Raw genomic sequence first — 18,522 nt, forward strand, 5'->3', positions numbered from 1 at the left:
GACTTGGTAATTCCTCCAGACAATGTAAGCAAAGTATCATGAAGGCTCTATAATTAGGAGGTGGACTAAGGGAGAAGTAACACAGCACAATCTCTCCTTCATGTACAATATATTGCTAATCACAATTAGTGTACAAGTTTGATATAAAAGATTTGTATCTTATTCTCTCTTTCTGTTCTTAAGTGCCTTTGCCTCTTTTCTTGTCTTTCACCTGCACTGTCATTTCTTGCTGTAGATGTTTGATTTGCAGCAGCAAACACCGGTCTTTGCTGTTAAGGAGTATTAGAAAGAGGCTAAGTGTGAAAAGTTTACTATTTTGAAAATACGCCTGTGGTAAGTACTTGTAAGATGCATGTGATAGGAGTGAAAATGCAGTGAAGACATGCCCTGAGCCATGTGTCAAAAGGACAAGTTTATCTAGGCCTGCCAGGATTTTTTAAAAAGAGAAAATAGTAATGAAAACATGCTTTTTCATCACATCTGTTTGATAAAAAAGCCTGCTGGGAAAGAAAAAAAAATGAGGGTTGAAAGTGAATGTTCCTGCCTATTTCCAAAGAAAAATAATGTAGTTTAAATAAATGAAATTGTAGAATTTAAAACCATTATGTATGATTCCAAAAGGCAAATGCATTAAATAAGCATTGAATAAACCCTGTCGCTGATGAGACACAGCCCCACAGTCTGCCAGAAAAGTGGAGAGACCAGGTCTGGTCACCAGGGTTAGAGCAGCCCAGGGATCAGCAGACAAATCTGCTCTCGTGAGGGAGGGTCCTGGTGAGACCAGGAGCCCACGTCAGCAGCACAGGCTGGACAAATGAGGCACCTGGGGAGCAGCAGAGCTGCCCTGGCCTGGAGCTGTGCCTGCCTGAGCCCGAGTGCGAAGCCAGGCTGGCTGCACTGTGGAAATGCCAACAAACCAGCAGCTCTGTGAAACCCTCTACCTGCAGTGGACAAAATGGAAATGGAGCCCAAAGACCGCATCAGTCAGAAGCCTGTTTCAAAGCCAGCTACACAGCAATGATTTCAGTCTCTTCCTAATGACTCTTAGCTCTGGTGATCTTTGCTGTACATCCAAACAGCACCAAAAACCTTAGCGTATTTCAGTTCTTAATGCCTTTGTGACATTTTGAGATTGTTGTAAATATTAAGAAGAGCAGTTATGGATTGTTAGACTTTCTCCATTGTAGAAGGAATCAAAGGTTCTGAAAAACATGCTGGCTGTGTCTGAACTGATAAATAAAAGGGGCCAGCCACTACTGTCACAACAGTGCCGCTATTGTCAAATGACAAATAATGCTACTATTTGTCTTATCAAGTGACATGCCTTTGAGTTGTGTTCATATGAGTACATTACTTAAACACAGCCAACAAACATTCCTCAGACTGCACACAGGAACTTATTCCTAAGACACTTTGTCCTAAGAGCTGTGGCAAAACTATTCAGGTTTGTTCCAAAATAGTCCAAAACCGTGCTCTGTTCAAAACTGAGCTAACAATTACACTGTAAAATGGAATGTCTAGTAGTGCATAATCTCAAATACTGGCCCTTGTTTTTGCTGATATAAACATATCAGCATTACACATTCCCAAATGAAGAATTGGAAAATTAAACTAAAGTTTTAAACATAGTGGGATGTGCTTGGGTAACAGATATTGAGATTATTAACTCACAATAGGGCCATGAAATCCTCCCACAACTACAAATTTTCTCTAAATTTAGGTGTACAAAACAAAGAGGCGCAATTACTAATCCAGGCCAACACCCCATATTTTAATGCAGATGTCTTCTTAAGACTCTCTGGAAATGAATTTTTCCACTTCTTTTTTTCAGAAAGGAGAATAAAGCACAGATCATTAAAGAAGTAAAAAATGCCATATTCATATTGTTTCAATCTAAATGAAATAAGAAATAATCACTTAAATACCCTGGGGGTCAGGATCTAGGTCTTTTACCTGCTGTCACATAAAAAGTCTCTCAGAATACACTTGAGTTGAATTTTCTTTAGCTCTTAATGAACTGTCTTGATTAGAATAAAGGATCGCCTTTCAGAAAGTAGGGAATGTCAAGCAAAGTCATTTTGGTATTTTTATTGAGCATACGAACACCTAGATGTTCTTTACATTTTAATTGTTTATATGATTTTTGTGAGCACAGTATCAGTAGTTTTTAAGGTATTAAGGGAATAGTTAGAGTTACAATAAATGGGCACTTCAAAAGCCAATTACATTTTGAATAATTGCTCCAATCCATCTCAGCAAGATTAATTTATTACATGCTCTGGAAAATGTCTAGCTGTTCAGTTACTGTTTCACACTTCTAAGTTTGAAAATACTGGCCCAAGGATGTAGCCCTGAGTTTTCCAGGAGAAAAATTGGCCCTTATTCACAGGCCCAACTACTTAATATCATATGTAAGCGTATTTTAATAGGTGCCTGAAATTATGGGAAATGCTTATCCAGAAGCTATGGAATCCATTATTGATCTTCCTTCCATTTGCTGTTAAAAACACAATTTCTTTGAACCCTTGTAGTCCTTCTGGTTTAGGATTTTTTGTTTCATTTTGGTTTTAATTATCTTCATATTTTTAGCTCAGCTTTGTTCTACCCATGCAGCCAGATGGGGCTTCCCAATTAAATTATATTGATATTCTTCCACTCCTGCAAAAAACGTCTATTTACCTTGGCAGAGAAAAATAAGTTCTTTTGCTTTAAAAATTATTTTACTATACATTTTTTTGTATGTATATATATTTATATATAAATGTATATAAATAAAAGATATATTTTTATATGCATATTTTTGTGTTATACTCACATGTATAAAATGTAGATACATACTACAGTACTTTTATATGTAATGCTTATACATATACAACTATACAGTTATCCAATGCATGTGCATATATACCTTTCTTTTCATGTGTATTAGGAATGAAAATTACAAGGATTAGCATCCTTGCAAACTTTCAGTATTACATTTATACATTTGTCCTTTGATATTTATGCCATGCTGTTACTGAGTATCTAAAAAAAGCGAAAATGTTTGTTCAAAGTCCTTTGTTTTCATTTTAGAAAGAGAAAAGTCCTGGAGCTAGACCATTACAAGTGCTTAGGTGCTCACTACATGCACTGAGGGATGTTTTAACCTTTACCCTAATGCCATGAATTGTATCTTATTCTGGCCTGGAATATTTCTATGGTTTCTTGAGGTTGTTAGCTGGAAGACATATTCAAACATTAGACAGGCACTTATATCTTGTCAGTGATATGTTATAGCAAAACAAAGAGATGAAGTCTGCCAGCAGGTCCCACTCTTATCAGGTGATAAAACATTTAGGTACGTGTGCAATGAGGTGTTGCTGGCATTTCAAGTATCATGTGATGTTTCAAGTCCAGTTGGGCAAAAATCACTGGGCCAACTTAATCTGTTCCTCCCCTCTCACACAGGTCAGATAGCTGTGCTTTGTGGTTTACTATGTCGGAGTGTAATATAAACATAAATTAATCATATCTGTTACCTCTCATCTGTACTGGAGAGTCATAAAGTGCCTGAGGGGAGTGGCATTGCCCTGACTTCATTCTATATCCAATGGTCAAGGGCAGTGGTTTCTGGGCAGTGACACAGAATATTTGTGTCCTGGATCAGTGAAATGAGGTCTGTCCAGACCTGACTATGACTGTGCTAAATCTGTGAGAGTAATGTGAATTTCCATGTACTTGAGGAGAAAGAACTACAACTTGTAAGTCAGTGCCTGAGGCTAATAGTCACTTCTTGTGACTTCATTCCTTCCGTCAAAATTCTAGCTCACACACAGGCACTTTGTTTTCTTTTCATTTTGTGAGAAATTATGGTGGAAGTGCTATTTTACAGCAGATTATCGGTGTTAGTATTTTGGCTGTAATTGGACAAATCTACAATTTCTCCTGGGTATTTTAAAATAATTACCAAAGGTAGGAACTGGAAATTTGTAGAGCACAGTAAGCAGTAGTGGATTCACTTTTAAGGTCTCTTGTGACTTCATGTCTTTAAAAAGCATATTACAGATGCTAAGTTTTTATTAATGATTCCAGGCTTGGAACATTTGAAATAAGTGTAGAAAACCAAAATGTTTTATAAGAAATATTCTGTGACCTACTTTCTCAGTCCTCTCTGGTTATGAGCTAGTGAAAATAGGAAATGAAAAAAAATTACAAAAAAAGACTTGGTGATTTAGATTACCCAGCTAAACAAAGTTAAATATTGTTCCTTTTGTTCTACCCGAATGAATGCTGCATATTGTGTTTGAAATAGTGTCTGAACATTTATCACTCCTTAGTAGGCTGAGTTACACTTAAGGAGAGTCTTTTGTGTCTGGTTCATTGAAGAGGACTCTTGGCACGTGCAAACTTTTCTCAGAGAGGTGCTCTACCCCTGTGGCTTGGACACTGGAATTCAGCTTGTGCCGCTTGCCTGCATCCTTGCCTGTGCCAGAGCTCTTCTGCATGTTCATGCTGAGTTGATATTTGAGAAATCCATTCGACAAGGCTTTTAGAAGGCCAAGACCTTCCTTGCATCCTAAGATAGCCAGCACAAATACTTTCATAATTTATGTTTTACTTATAGAAGAATGGTTATCAGCAGAATATATTTATGAAATAGCGACGAAAGCAGATTTTGGTTCAAGAAAGGGTTCACTGTAAGAGCAAATACTCAAATGAAATATGACAAAATTAGGTCTCATAAAATCAGTGGCATTGTACCACAGTGTATTTGAAAACAGTGGTGTAAATAAATATATGTGTTTGAACTCCACAAGTGTAAATATATATATTTGCATTTAGAAAGATATTTTTATGGCACAATATTAACAGGAGTGATCAGTGTACAAGAGAGAGGAGTAAGTCAATGATTTCTTTGATTGAAAACATATATACATATAAATGGCACATATATATTTTTAATAGAAATGCATTAGCTCAAAATTCCTCATTAAATTTCAGTATTTCTGAGTGGTTCATGCACTACTGGATTAGTTTTGGCTGAAGGTCTGTTTAAACTGACGAATGAAAGAAGTGTCACAATGGTGAAGCAGGAGTCATCAGGCAGAAGTCCCTCATTCCCAAGTCAAGAAAATTTATATTTCTATTTAGTGCACTTTCTGCCATGCAAGGTCTCTGGGGAATTTCTAGATCCCACAGATACAACTGTTTTTCATTATCTTTTTTTACTACATTGACATATTATTTAGATAACCCCCATCACCACCTCCTGGTATAGCTCTTACAAAATAGTTTGGAACAGAAATATTGCTCAGACATTTGGTGTCAGATGCACTCAAAACTGTGTTTTTAGAAGTTGTCTTCATACTACTTCTTCCCTTTTGGTCTGTGCAGAAGGAAAATAATAAGATGAAACCTGGAAAATTCAATGACTCTTTTCTTTTTCCTGTCCACTGCTGTGCAGGAAAAACCAATATAATTCTTCCTTTCTTAATCTCTTGATGGTTTTATTACAAATCCATTTTAACTGAGTTTTGGTTTTTTGGTTGGGTTTTTTTTTTTGTTGTTCTTTTTTTTTTTTAATTATGAAATTATATTGGTGAAATTTAAGAAATTGAAGGGATCAAGAAGTCAATCAGAGCTGTGAGCCAGGGAACAAAATCCTGGATTCCATTTCTGTGTCTTTGCCTTCCTAACAGATCTCAGAGGTGGTTCTGCATCTAACTAATCCCACTGAACATGAATAGTAAATACACGAACCTTAGGAAAACAATCAAATTAAGTGGCAAATTAGGAGCCTAAATGTGGTTAGTATAATAATATGACATCCTTTGCTGAAAGCTGAAGAGGATGAAAGTATTGTTATAAGATGTACTTGTGGGCTGGAAAAAGCATTTTTCAGAAGCTCAATTTCTAAATAAACATCTGTTTCTCAATTAACTCAGACTCTTGAGTTCCTGATATACAAAATGGGGATATCCAAAAGTGTTTGGACTATGAAAACCTTCTCTGGGTTAAAGTGCTAGCAGAAGTGTGTGGTAACCTGATGCCAGGGAAAGTCTGCTAGGCAAAAAAGTAGAAACTTGTAAATGATTAACCACTGAAGCCATGTCCTGAGAGAGAAACTGAATTAGCCATGGTATTCATAAAGAGTACAAGATGTTTTCCAGGTAGATGAATCTTAACAGAGACAAGTTAATGGATCCAAAGGTAATGAGAAGAAATATAATTACTTTTTATAAGCAGGAGATAACACAAAGTCATCTAATTAGTTTATTTATTCATATTTCACCTACTCCTAATTCTGCAACAAGGGATGTAGATGATACAAGGGAGACGAGCAAAAATGAAAGTTTGAAAATGTTAGACTACATTGCAGATTGTTTTTCTTGAAGAGAAAGAAAATTCTTAACATTTACCAATAAACTTCCAAGAAGGATCAAAATAGGCATGAAAATTTTCAAAGGCAGTCTATATCTGTCATTGGAACAACAATTAATAAATACAACATATTCAATATTTTTCTTTAAATCCATTATGATAAATACAATCACTGAGGCATTTTTTATTTAAAAAAATTACCCTTTTCTAAAAATACTCATTGAGGCATTGCTCTCAGTTTATTTAGATCTGACTAATCCAAACTTCTCCTACAACCCCATTAATAATAAGGCTATTTTTTTTTCTTTCTTTAGAGGTTTATAAAGATATATATATATATATATAGCTATATAAAGAAAACAACCAAGAGCTATCTTTGACTCAGCTGTGCTGTGCTGTGCTGTTCATACATCTTTTCTTCTGCTTGTTTTAGAGTAGTCATAGGAAATCAATAGGAATTTAGGGTTTTAAATAGAAGCTAAAAGCCCAGATAATTTCTTGAATCTTGGCCAAAAAGGTTAAATGGCTTGTCAAAGATTGGCAGGAGATTCAGGTTCTAGATCCAGAATTTCTGATACCTTTCACTTTACTGCACATATAAAGCCATCAGTTTCCAGATGTTTTTTACTGTGATGCTTGTCACGCCTAACAAAACAAAGCTGTGTTTCAGTCCTTTACTGCACTTCACACAGAGGTGAGCTGTGTGCATTTTAGAGTAGCATTTGCTCTGGCACTAGTAGCAGCCTCACTTATTTATGATTGCTGTCAAAACAACTTACTCCTATTAATTGCTTGATCATCCTTAGGAAAAGGCTAACATAACCTCTCAACTGCACATCTCTCAGAAGTGTATGAAAGTAATTTAAATAAATCAAAAGCCCTCTGATAGGGTAAACTTAGGAAAAGGTTACAGAGTGAGAGGCAGCTCAGTCCCCAGAGATGTTTTTTTCAGATAATTTCATGACAGTGGACAACAGTGAGATGCCTGCCAAGGTGAATCAGCTGCAATATTTGAACAATGTCATATTAAAAAAAAAAAGTGACTTTCACTAAGGCCACATCACAGCTGGATGCCAAAGGTACTGAATTTGGCAGGATGTTTTCCATGCGATAGCACATAATTCTGTCACAATTTATTAATTTTAATTTCTGTAGCAGGTGGGTCTTTAGATACCCATGTAATGACAGTCCTTGACTGAAAAGCTTAAAATACAGGTAGGGAAAAGAGTCAAGGTTGAAGGAAAAGTGTCAAGTTTTAGGCTCTGTCTCTGCTTCCTCTCACGCCTCTTGCAATGTTCCTGGTCCACATCTCTGAGTTCACCTCTGCAAGGCTTCACTAGCTCTGTCAGGAAGCCCATAGCCCAGCTGGGGTCTGAAATGTACTTCACAATTTTTGTCCTGTTTTATTGTTTGCCTAAAGCACTTGTGACCAACAGAACACCAAATGTAGGGAATTATAGCCCCAAGCAGTTAAAAGATATGTGTGACATTAAAGGAAGTGAAACCAGGCCTATCTGGACACTTAACTCCCAAGACTCTGGGTATTCAAAATGCCCCTCCACACACACAGCCACTGGTTTTGAGTTGACAGGAAAGAAGGGACAAGCTGGTGCATTTTTGATTGCTCACAGTAATTCACAGGTCTATAGATTTTTTGCCAAAAGAATTGAAGGCATGTTTTTTTAGCCAAGGCAGTATCTATGAAAGATTTGTTTTGATTGTTGTCATTTAGTTATTTATGCACTGCAGAGTCATACTCTCAAGTCTCAGAATTTTAGTTTTAAGCTCTGATTAGACTACTGAAACTTGTAATAAAGAGGGATAATGTATAAATAATGCATATAATCCTACCTGGTATGAGATCACAGATAAATACTGTTTTGTCCTGAAATAAAAGAAAGTTTTGGTCTTCAGACACTTCTTCACAAATGTTTATCATTAGTCAAATACTCTTGTACAACCCTGGCTCCCAAGTTTCAGGTATATGCTCATAAAGCAGCTCATTTTATTCTAATAGATTCCTCTTTTGCCTAACCTCTAATATTCCTACTACTAGGGACAAGAAGCGATTGAGGAAATCTCAAGATGTGAATTGAAACTAACAGTAGGAGATTGGATTATGTTTAAATTTGAAGCTGGAATTCTCAAGATATTCATTATCAGCTAGTCTCAGGGATTTATTTTCAGCATGTTTACATTCATCACATGTACAGCTTTAAAGTGTTCATGTTCGTGTTTGTACTGTCTGACAAAGGACATATTACATGGATGTGGAGGAACATGTGTTATCTGTCTCATATCAGATAGTTTTTTTTTTTGTTCTTACTCCTAACTTTATCCTTAATAAATGCTTGTAGTTTAAAAAAATAAAAATATTGAGAAGCGAGACATGCTGGTGTTGTCTATATATAAATGAGTTTCTGATTTGACCATGAAAAACAGCATAATTTCACATTTTTTGTTATAAACTATTTAAGGATTTTTCTCCGGATGTAAAAATTTTTACTCTGTGCAGAAACTAAAACAAGCTGCTCAGTAATGCTGACAGCTTAATCATAGTTGTTAACCCACCTGTCTGGTTTAAGAAATGGGAGTAGAATTTATTTATTCAGCCTTCACTAGAGTAAGTACAGTGAAATAGGTGATCAAACCAAAGGGAAAAAAATTGTAATAATAATAATAATAAAACTAACTTTTTAAATTATATGATTACTCTCCATTGAAAAGGCAACATTTGAAGTAGAGTCTTTTTCTGAAAACACTTCTAGTATGTAGTTTCTTAGGTGCACTGCTTTAAAAACAAATGAGCTGATATTCAGAGTTGTCTTTGTGTCAGTGTGAAATGTTCTTTCATCCTCTGAAGTGCTGTAATTGTCAACTGTGTTACTTAGTAGATCCCACATGTTGAATTTCCATTTATCTTAGTATATTAGAAATACATTTTCCTTTTCACTTGCTTATTGTCCATTTTGGCCTCTGTTCAGTGAAATATTCAAGCTCATGGCATTCCACTGGGACCCACACCTGAACTTAAGTACTTCACTGCATCATGGTTCTTTCCAGAATTAGTGTCTTTCTGCTCTGCCAATAAAATACCTTAAGGTAATGCACAGTGGATTGGAGAAAGAACAGGCAGAAGGGAAGGGAAAGTGATCTCTCTGCCTGTACAAGCATGTCCAACATGGGAATGGTCATGGGGAGAAAGGCAATACAAAAGTGTTGTGCTGTGAGTCAATGGGAAGCCTAAGTGAAAAACCTGGACAACAGCAGACCAAGATTTCTGGTTACTTGTGTGTCTGAAAAGACTATGATTAGGATAGATAAAAAGAAAATATTTGGTTTTAATTATAGGAAAAGGAAAAAGCAAAATCTGTGTTTTCATCCTCTGTGAGCAGCTTCTTATTTGACAGACCCAGAAATCAATTTTTCTAAGTCATCGCAGTCCATCAGAAAACTCAGAGCTCATTTTATGTAAAAATGGTAATTGAAACAAAATTATTGTAAGACAGATGTCTGCAGAAAAGGTTTTCATCAGAAATAGCTATGTGGAGAAAATACCATTAAATTTTTTTTCACATGTACAGAAAGAAGTGTTTTTCTTTCAAATGTTCCCTGAGTTTTTTGACCTTTTCTGACTGAAGGTTTTCGCCAATAAAAGGAAAAAAAGGAAGAAAAAGGGTCCTCCAGGTTCAAATTGATCTATATAGAAAGATCCTATTTTTTTCCATAAAATGGCTCAGAAATATCCTAACATTTATTTCAAACTAATGAGAAAAATAGCTAGGATTTAAATCCTGCAGAATTTCCAAAAATTAAAAAAAAGTTTTAATCCACCTAAAATCTGCAATAAATAAAAATAGAATATTTCAAGGTAACATGAAAATTTCATTAAAATTGCATAGAATATGAGGAAATATATAATTTTTACAATATCAAAATTGCTTGTTATTTTTTCTTGGATGTATGAAAATTGACATGTATTGTGGTATTTTAATGTGTTTCATACAGTAAATTTATTATCTTAATAGAAAAAAAGATAAAGAACAGCAAATCTTACATTCCTTGAATCTTTTTCTTAATTTTACTTTTTAATTTGACAAGAAATTTTAAATTTTAAATTTTAAAACCACAATAAATAAGTGGTTTAGATTTTGCCAAAATCAATAATTTTCTCTTATAAATAAGTTCTTTAGAGGATTAAGCAGAGGCTGTGATAATATACCAGTTTTAATCTCTCATATTTTTATTACTCTTTCAGAGTGTACCAGAAGTACCTTCCAGTGCATGGAACAGGCTGCTGCAAAATTTGCATTTAGTAAGTTTTGTGAGCCAAGATTTGCATAAATCTTAGAGAAGTCACATTTGTTTCCAAATGACACAGTGCCCCTGGACTTTCAAAAACTCATCTGCATTTTTTGAACTGAGGAACAAAGATGAATCTAAAACTGAAAGGAAAGCTGAAGAGTTAATTAATTGTAAAAAAAAAATTGTTTAACAGGTTTTATGAAGCTTATGTGAATGGAAATTGCTAAAATTTAGTTCCTGGTTCCATGTGCTTATCTGCAGAGCTCATTGCCCCCAGAATGTTCAAGGAAGTGTAACTCCATGACTAAATAGTTGTTTAGTAAAGGAGTTTAATAAGAAGCAACAGCAGATCCATTTCTTGAGGAAGAAATACATGGTAATTTATGGGACGGTTTAATAACTTTTCAAGTTCACTTTCAATGTTATTTTCAGTGCTGTTATTTCCTTCTGCTTTGGTTTCAGATCTGTTTTTACAAGTGTACTGGACTCTGAAGCCAGCCCTATTTGAAGCTTTCAACTTTGTTTACTGATTAACAGTGCCAGAAGCTGCAGCTGAAATTTTACTCATTTTAATTAGCTTTCTTCACCCACTGCACAAATGAAGTATGAGTTTATTTAATGCGACAGTGTGTGTACAGAGCCAGAGATTTGACTTGTGCTCTTTAATACATTCCTTGAAGTTGCTGCATTGGTGATTAATTTACATCAGTAAGTGAAAAGTCATCAATCTCATCTTCATTAGAAAGTCTTGCCATACTTGCTAATGATATGCATGATTGGTCATCACAATAGAAATGTACCATAATTAAAGATAAATAAATAAATTACATTCTGTGAATTAATCAATATAAGGTGCAATGATAGCATTTTAAAACAAGCCCATTTAATCTATTGCAATTTGTTCCCACTGGTGGTAAGATGGGAAGTTTTTCCTAAATTCTAAGAATAAGAAGGCTTGCTGTTATTTGTTTTAATACCATTACATAGGATGATAGTGAAACACTTTATTAGTCTTTAATTAACCTTGAACCTTATTCTCTCTACTAAGGGTCACCATTTGACAGTAGTAGTTTTAGGTTCCTTCCATATATGGTATTCCAGTACACTAAAAATATTCAAAATATAATAAATAATAATAAAAATAAAAAATCAAGATTGGTTAAACATTTAGTACTTTATTTGTTTTATAAGTGAGTAAACTGAAGGTCATAGGAGTTAAAAGATGTAGCCAGTTATAGGAACATAACCACCTAGCCTTGGTTCCAGTTGCTTAAAAATACCAATGCTGCATCGTATACCTAAAGAAAAGTCATGATAGTGACTCAAGTTGCAAACTACCTAATTATTACCTACCTCAAAGTTCAGTACAGGCAATAGTTTGTTACAAATATGACATTAACAAAAGAAAGGAAGGATACTCGGCTTCATTGGTTGATTTTGCATGAGCAACAGAGACATGAAGAACTGTGCATGGAAACTGCAAAGATAGATCCAGCAGAGTGAAATGGCTTGCTGCCTTTAACAAAATTGACCAAGAAATTCAATGTTGAATATTTTATGTATCAGTTTTACTCCTATGCCACAGGAAGAAGTAAGGCAAGGAGAAAGGCCAATTCTCATTTACCCTGGGACAAAATTTACTTCTGATGAGCCAAAATTTGCACCCAGTGAGCCTGAGTGCTCATGCCTTTGTTCATGTCAAAAGCAGAGATTCTCCATTTGGTTTGGAACAAAAGACTGCCCAAGCAGTGACTTTGTATCATAGAACAGTTTGGGTTGAGAGGAACCTTTAAAGATTATTTAGTTGCAACTCCCTTGCTATGGGCAGGAACACCTTCCAGTAGAGTAGGTTGCTCAAAGCCTAATTCAACATGTGTGTCACACACAGCTCTTCTGGGAAACAAGTTCCAGTGCTTCACCATCCTCACTGTAAAAAATGTATTCATTATATCCAGTTTAAGTCTACCCTTTTTAAGTTTTAGGCTCTTGTCACTTGCCTTGCCACTACAGTCCCTGGCAAATGGTCTTTACCTTTCTTATAAATTCTATTTAAATACTGAAAGCCTGAAATAATGTGTTCCAGGAGCCTCCTGTTCTTCAGGCTGAACAGTCCCAGCTCTCTCAACCTTTCTTCACAGGAGAGGTGTTCCAGCCCTCTGATACCATTCACGATCCTGCTCCTGGACTGCCTCCTACAGGTCCATGCCTTTCTTGTACTGAGGACCTTGGAGCTGGAGGCAGAATTCCAGGTGGGATCTCAAAAGAACAGAGCAGTGTGAAAGAACTCCTTCCCTCAGCCTGCTGGCCATGTTTCTATTCATGTTTGCATCCATGCAGACGCATAGCTAAGGTAGACATTTGCTTTGTGCACCAGATGCTTTGCAAAATTTTTTGCAAATGACAGATGCAGCAAAAATTTTTGAACTGGAAAAAGAGATTGGAGGGGAAACCACACTTTAAATCAGTGTAGACTGCGCACTTTTTTTTCTCCCCCAAATGAATCTGAGATTTCACTCTTTCAAAAATTGTTGTATTGCAGCTTTTGGAGATGAAAACCTCCAAAACCCAGGGTTTTAGAGGGTTTATTTAGGGAAAAGGTACAGGCAGATTCACTTAAAACTCTTGACAATTGTGGGTCTGTCACATGATACTTGAGAGAGAGTGTATTCACTGATGAATGACCTTGTGGCTGTCCTCAGCCAGCTGGAACCATGCTTTCCCATCCGTGGCATGTATTAGTGTGCACCACAGCTGTTCTCCATCAGAAGCTAAGTGCAATCCTTTCAGAAAGCTGTTGGCAATTAATTGTGTCCCTTTCTGAATTTGTCTCTATTTATGGGTTTTATAGAGAAAAGGCTGCAGCAGAGAGCTAGAAGTAGAGAATCTGGGGAATTTTGTGGATGTTCATAGGCTGCAGCTGGATAAACACCTCTAAAAGCAGAGAGAAATAAAGAAATGCAGGACCAAGGTCAAGTCATACCCTAGCATTTAATAGAATTTCTAGGCCAGGCTGGCATATTTTCTAAAACAATAATTCAGCTGGGTGTTGTCAATTGTCAAAGTGAGTCCTCAGTGTAAATATAGTGAGGTGTAGAGATATATACAGGAGTTTTTCTTACCATTCAGTACACTTTGCAGACTCAGAAAGCACTTAGCAGAGTCAGAAAAGTTGCCTTCAGTTTTTAGGTATTGTCTGTATTCTGCTACTTGTACCTATTCTTCCTTAAAGTCATGCCATTATCACAAATCTGTAATTCCTATCGCTGTTTTGTTTATGGAATGTAAGAATTTATACTTCATTTCCTTTATAATGTAATAAAGAGGCAATGGTGTTTGCCCAGTGATTAGGGCATGCATAGAATCTATGGGAAATTGTCCTTCAGGTTCAGAAATTTCTTCTCAGCTGGACTGAGTTATTTCCTCCCCTAGGAATATTACTGGACCATTCACTCTGGCAAGCTCTGTCTGTTTAAACTTCTCTGCTCAGGCTGGTTTATGTTATGAAAGTAATGAGGTATGTACCAAACAGAAGTTGGAAACTTACTTTTCCCATATTAACCAATGCCTTAAATACTGAGAAATTAAATTTTTGCTGTTTATTTCTCTCCATTCAGAGAGTGTCCAACTACTCAGTACAGAGTGGGACAGGTTCATTACAAGTGTTGAGTCCAAGCAGCCCATGGGTAGTTTGCATAAAAGTTGTTTAAGCCAAAGTTAAAACCTCTAAACTGAGGATGAACAGGCATCTGAACTCAGCTTACACAGCCCCAGATAAGCCATTTATAAGATCTAAACCTTGTGTGTTCTTCACATCTGCTACTTTTCAGAGACAGCATGATTAGTTTAGGTGGCATGACAAGTTCAATGACTGTAAATACAAGTGGAGAGAGGTTCCTGAAGATTTCCTCTCACTCAGAGAGGATTTAGATACTTTATTTGAAGCTCCATATCTGGAAATGGCAGAGTGCTTAAATACAACTCATTACAATTCTGATCCTGGGTTCTCTTGTTCATCAAGAACTAAGAACTCCTGCTGAAACTAATTTTAATACAACTCTTTTTTTTGTGGTCCAAAGAGGACATCCAAAGAGGGCTCACTTACTCTTTCATACTCTGAGAAACAGAACAAAAGCTCTCACAGACTCCAGCTACAGCTCTTTCAGCCCTTGGATAGAACTCTACCTTGGATAGAACTAAAGTTGACCAATTACAAAGCTTGCACAACACAGATATATTTTAATATGAAATATTTTTTAAATATTGTTACTAATAAACTTAAGATATATAACTAAAATATAGCCATGACAGCATTAAAATTATTATATGAATAAAGGTTTGTCCTTACATGTTAGAGTAGTTCTGGATTCATTATCTCAGAGCTGCATGCTTTACCTGGAAAAGATACAGATGGTAATTAACAAAAATAATTAGCTTAGATGGGGTTCTTAACAGTGAAAAAAAAAAAAAAGAAAATTCCTTTTATTCTTTCCAAGGTAAGGACCCCATCTAAATTTATTATTTTCAAATTATTTTTTAAATATTTTATTATTTTAATTATTTTTTATTTTTTTATTTTATAAATTATTTTATTAATTTTACTAATTATTTATTTTATTTATTATTACTAATTATTTTAAAAACTGATGCTTTTTTCATTTGAATAAGAGATAAATTTTGATTTTACAGTGCCATAAGAGACACAGAAAAGTTAAATTCAGTGCATCTGTTTACTCTGACCTTGTTTTCCAAGACCACAGGGATGTATAAGGAGCCTGAATGATAAAATTTTAGAATTTAAAGAGAGTTCTTTTCACCAGAAAAAAAAAACAACCCTAGGGCAATTCATAGCTGCATAATACCAGAAAGACTAAAAATAAAACAAATAATCAATAAAAGATTATAAAAAAATTATATATCATATCAAAGTTATGACAAATATGCAAAAATGGAAAGTAAAGCAAATGAACAGTGGTGGTCTTTTGTAATGGTGATTTTAAAAAATGAAGGATACTAGTAACTTCTATCCACAGTATGGGAATTTCTTTTTGCTTTTCTGAAGATTGTTTGGCCATGCAGTCTACCTGACCATTTCAGCTATGTTAACATAAACTACCTCACTGAGCATTTAACTGGTACCTGCTTAGGAAAGAAACAGGAAATCATTATGCTGCTGTGGATTTCCTGCTATATTCCTCTAATCCCCCATAACTGTAGCTATTGTATACAGCAATGGACAAATACAGATCAACATCCTGCAATGCTTCAATATGGAACTATCATGTCATTCCAGCTTGCAATATCAAGGAGGGAGGAAGGTCTCCCCAAAAGCCCTAAAGCCTTCTTTCCAAATCCTCCTTGGGTGAATTTAGTCTATGCAATGTTCCACAGCTACTGATGAACAAAGGTTTCTTTTCCATTGAAATGCAGAGCTAGAAAGAGCCTAAAGACACATTTAATCTTTTCATCCCCTTCTTCTAACCCTGGCAATGAGACAATGTCCTCTATACGTACACCACCATGCTTATCTGTTCTTAAAAACCTCCAGTGGCACATTCAAAAAGGATCACTGGCTTACTAGTTCCAATATTTAACTGTCTTTACAGTAAAAAGGATTTTCTTAATATTTGATCTGTATCTTAGCTACAAATTAAGCTGATTACTCCATCAATACCAACAGCAAGCAACAACTATCCTGTTTTACTGTAGTCTTTTACATATAGGCTGACCTGAGCAGGAATTAATTGAGAGAAGTCCCTTGGCCTGGTTTATAAAGAAAACTGATCAGATTATCACAACAGTCCCTACTGGATTTATAAGTGTGTAAATCAAATATCTCTCCTGAGCAAAAATATAAAGTACTTTTTCTTTCTTTTTGGAGTCAAATACTGCAGTGTTTCATTTAACAGAAATATCCCATTCTTTTCTTCACTCATGCATTCTTGGAACATTCCCATTATATTTGCAGAAAATTGCAAATTTGTTTTCAGTATGAATGACAAGTAATAAAATTAAACTATATTGTACTGTACTAGGTCACACATGGAAGCTGGAGTTTGTTTATTACCAGTTCCTCTGTTTTTCTCTTTCTTAGCAGATAGCTCATTATTTCCTACAAGATCGGTTATTTGAAATCTATAGAGTTGGCTGTAAGTGTGTGCTGTTTACCATTCCACACACCAGTCCCTTTCCTCCCTTCCCAAATATATAATTACATTTTTTATAGATGCTTTGGTACATTTTAAAAGGCACGTCGGTTTCTTTTTTAGGGACTCTTAGAAGCAAAGTGGGACACGTTGATGTTCATTTGCACGCCATACCCAGAATTACTAAAAAGTTTTGTTGTAGAGGGGTTTTGATTTGTTTTTTTTCTCCTCTTTTCTCAGCTCTGGAAACAAATGGGAAGATTGGAGACTGTACATTTCTGCAATTAAATATTTTCTGGGGGACTCATGAAAATTGAAAAATCCAGGGGAGCATAGAGGGACCTTATCCCCTTGTCTATTTTTGTTCTCTGGATAATCTAGATATTGTCTTAAATCAGGAATAATGCAACCACCAGGACAGCTTGGAGTATCTGTAAGCGTGAGAGAAACACACAGCTTCCTCTCTGAGACACACAGACTTATCAGAGTCCCACAAGGACTGATGCAGAGGTTGTGCTCAGAATAATCTGCTGCTTTTTCTTGGATGTCAGCAGGTTGGTGGTGAAATACTTACATTTTCCAGGTGAACACCACAAATAGTCCTGGTCAGGACTCAGATCATTCACTGGTTTGCAATGGGTCATCCGGCACAAACTGGGAGTTATCCTAATACAGCACTCTCAATTTAAGCTTTTTATCCTCCATATTCTCTCCTAAAACAAAATTTAAGATTTTCTTACATTATACATTTGTAATGACAATAGGTAGTTACTATTAAATTTATATTTTTTGTTTTCTATGCAAATACAGACATTATTTTAAATATTCTAAAAGTATCACTGTGACTTCTCTAACTATGAGATAAACCTGTCCTTATTTATATGTCAAAATAGAAAATATTTCCCTTCAAATTTCTTTTTTTGCTCTTCAGAGAGTTTTTATTTTTTTAAATTTATTTCCTCACTCTGCTTTTCTTTATGCCCAAGGACTTTCCTGTGATAGGGATAGCTTTAGGGAAATGCTGAAAAGGAAATAGGATAAAACTATCTTGGATTGATTCTGTAGTTTTGGACTCCCTTTAGAGAAAATAAGATACACATTTCAGTTGCTGGTGTTAAACAGCAGTGTTATAAACTCTAATGAAGTTGAAGTGAATTATGTTCTCAATGGTCTAAGAGGGAAACTTGAATTCCCATATCTATAGAAACAATAAAATGTCAGGAAAATAGACCAACAAAGTATCTGTTCCATCTTTATTGTTTTTGTATTACATGTTTCATAAAGCATAGCTATGGAGAAAATTAAGAAAATCAAATAAACCAGTAATTTACAGTACATGATGAGCTACTGTCCTTTTCTCCTTCCAAAATGCAATTTAAAATCCTTGTCTGAATGAAAGAAAAATATGGCAAGGATTACTTATATTTTCATGGATACTGCTGAATATTTGATTTTTTTCTTGCCATCCTTCACTATTTCCTATTGTTGCTGAATGTTTCAAATGGTAAGGAGGTAAATTATTATTGCAGGAGTTGCAAGTGCCTCCAATTTGATTGAAAACACATGTACTTCAAAAACAGACAGAGTACGTTGTTCCTCTAGAGTTATTGTAGAAACCAGAACATTTTTCCCCTTCAAGGAAAAATAATTATGAGCTACAAAAAATGGTTAATTATATTTTATCATAACTTTACCTTGAGGTGAATTTTTAGGC

At 35.3% G+C, this 18,522-nt stretch overlaps 1 long non-coding RNA gene across 1 annotated transcript in view; it reads left to right on the forward strand.

Annotated features, from left to right (window-relative positions):
* Window positions 1-18,522, forward strand: part of LOC116183450 (uncharacterized) — a 230,104-nt gene that overhangs the window by 161,860 nt on the left and 49,722 nt on the right. The gene's annotated exons all lie outside the window — the stretch shown is intronic.

This window comes from Lonchura striata, chromosome 3 (genome assembly GCF_050655825.1).
Source record: "Lonchura striata isolate lonStrDom1 chromosome 3, ASM5065582v1, whole genome shotgun sequence".
In the NCBI taxonomy this organism is placed as follows: Eukaryota; Metazoa; Chordata; class Aves; order Passeriformes; family Estrildidae; genus Lonchura; species Lonchura striata.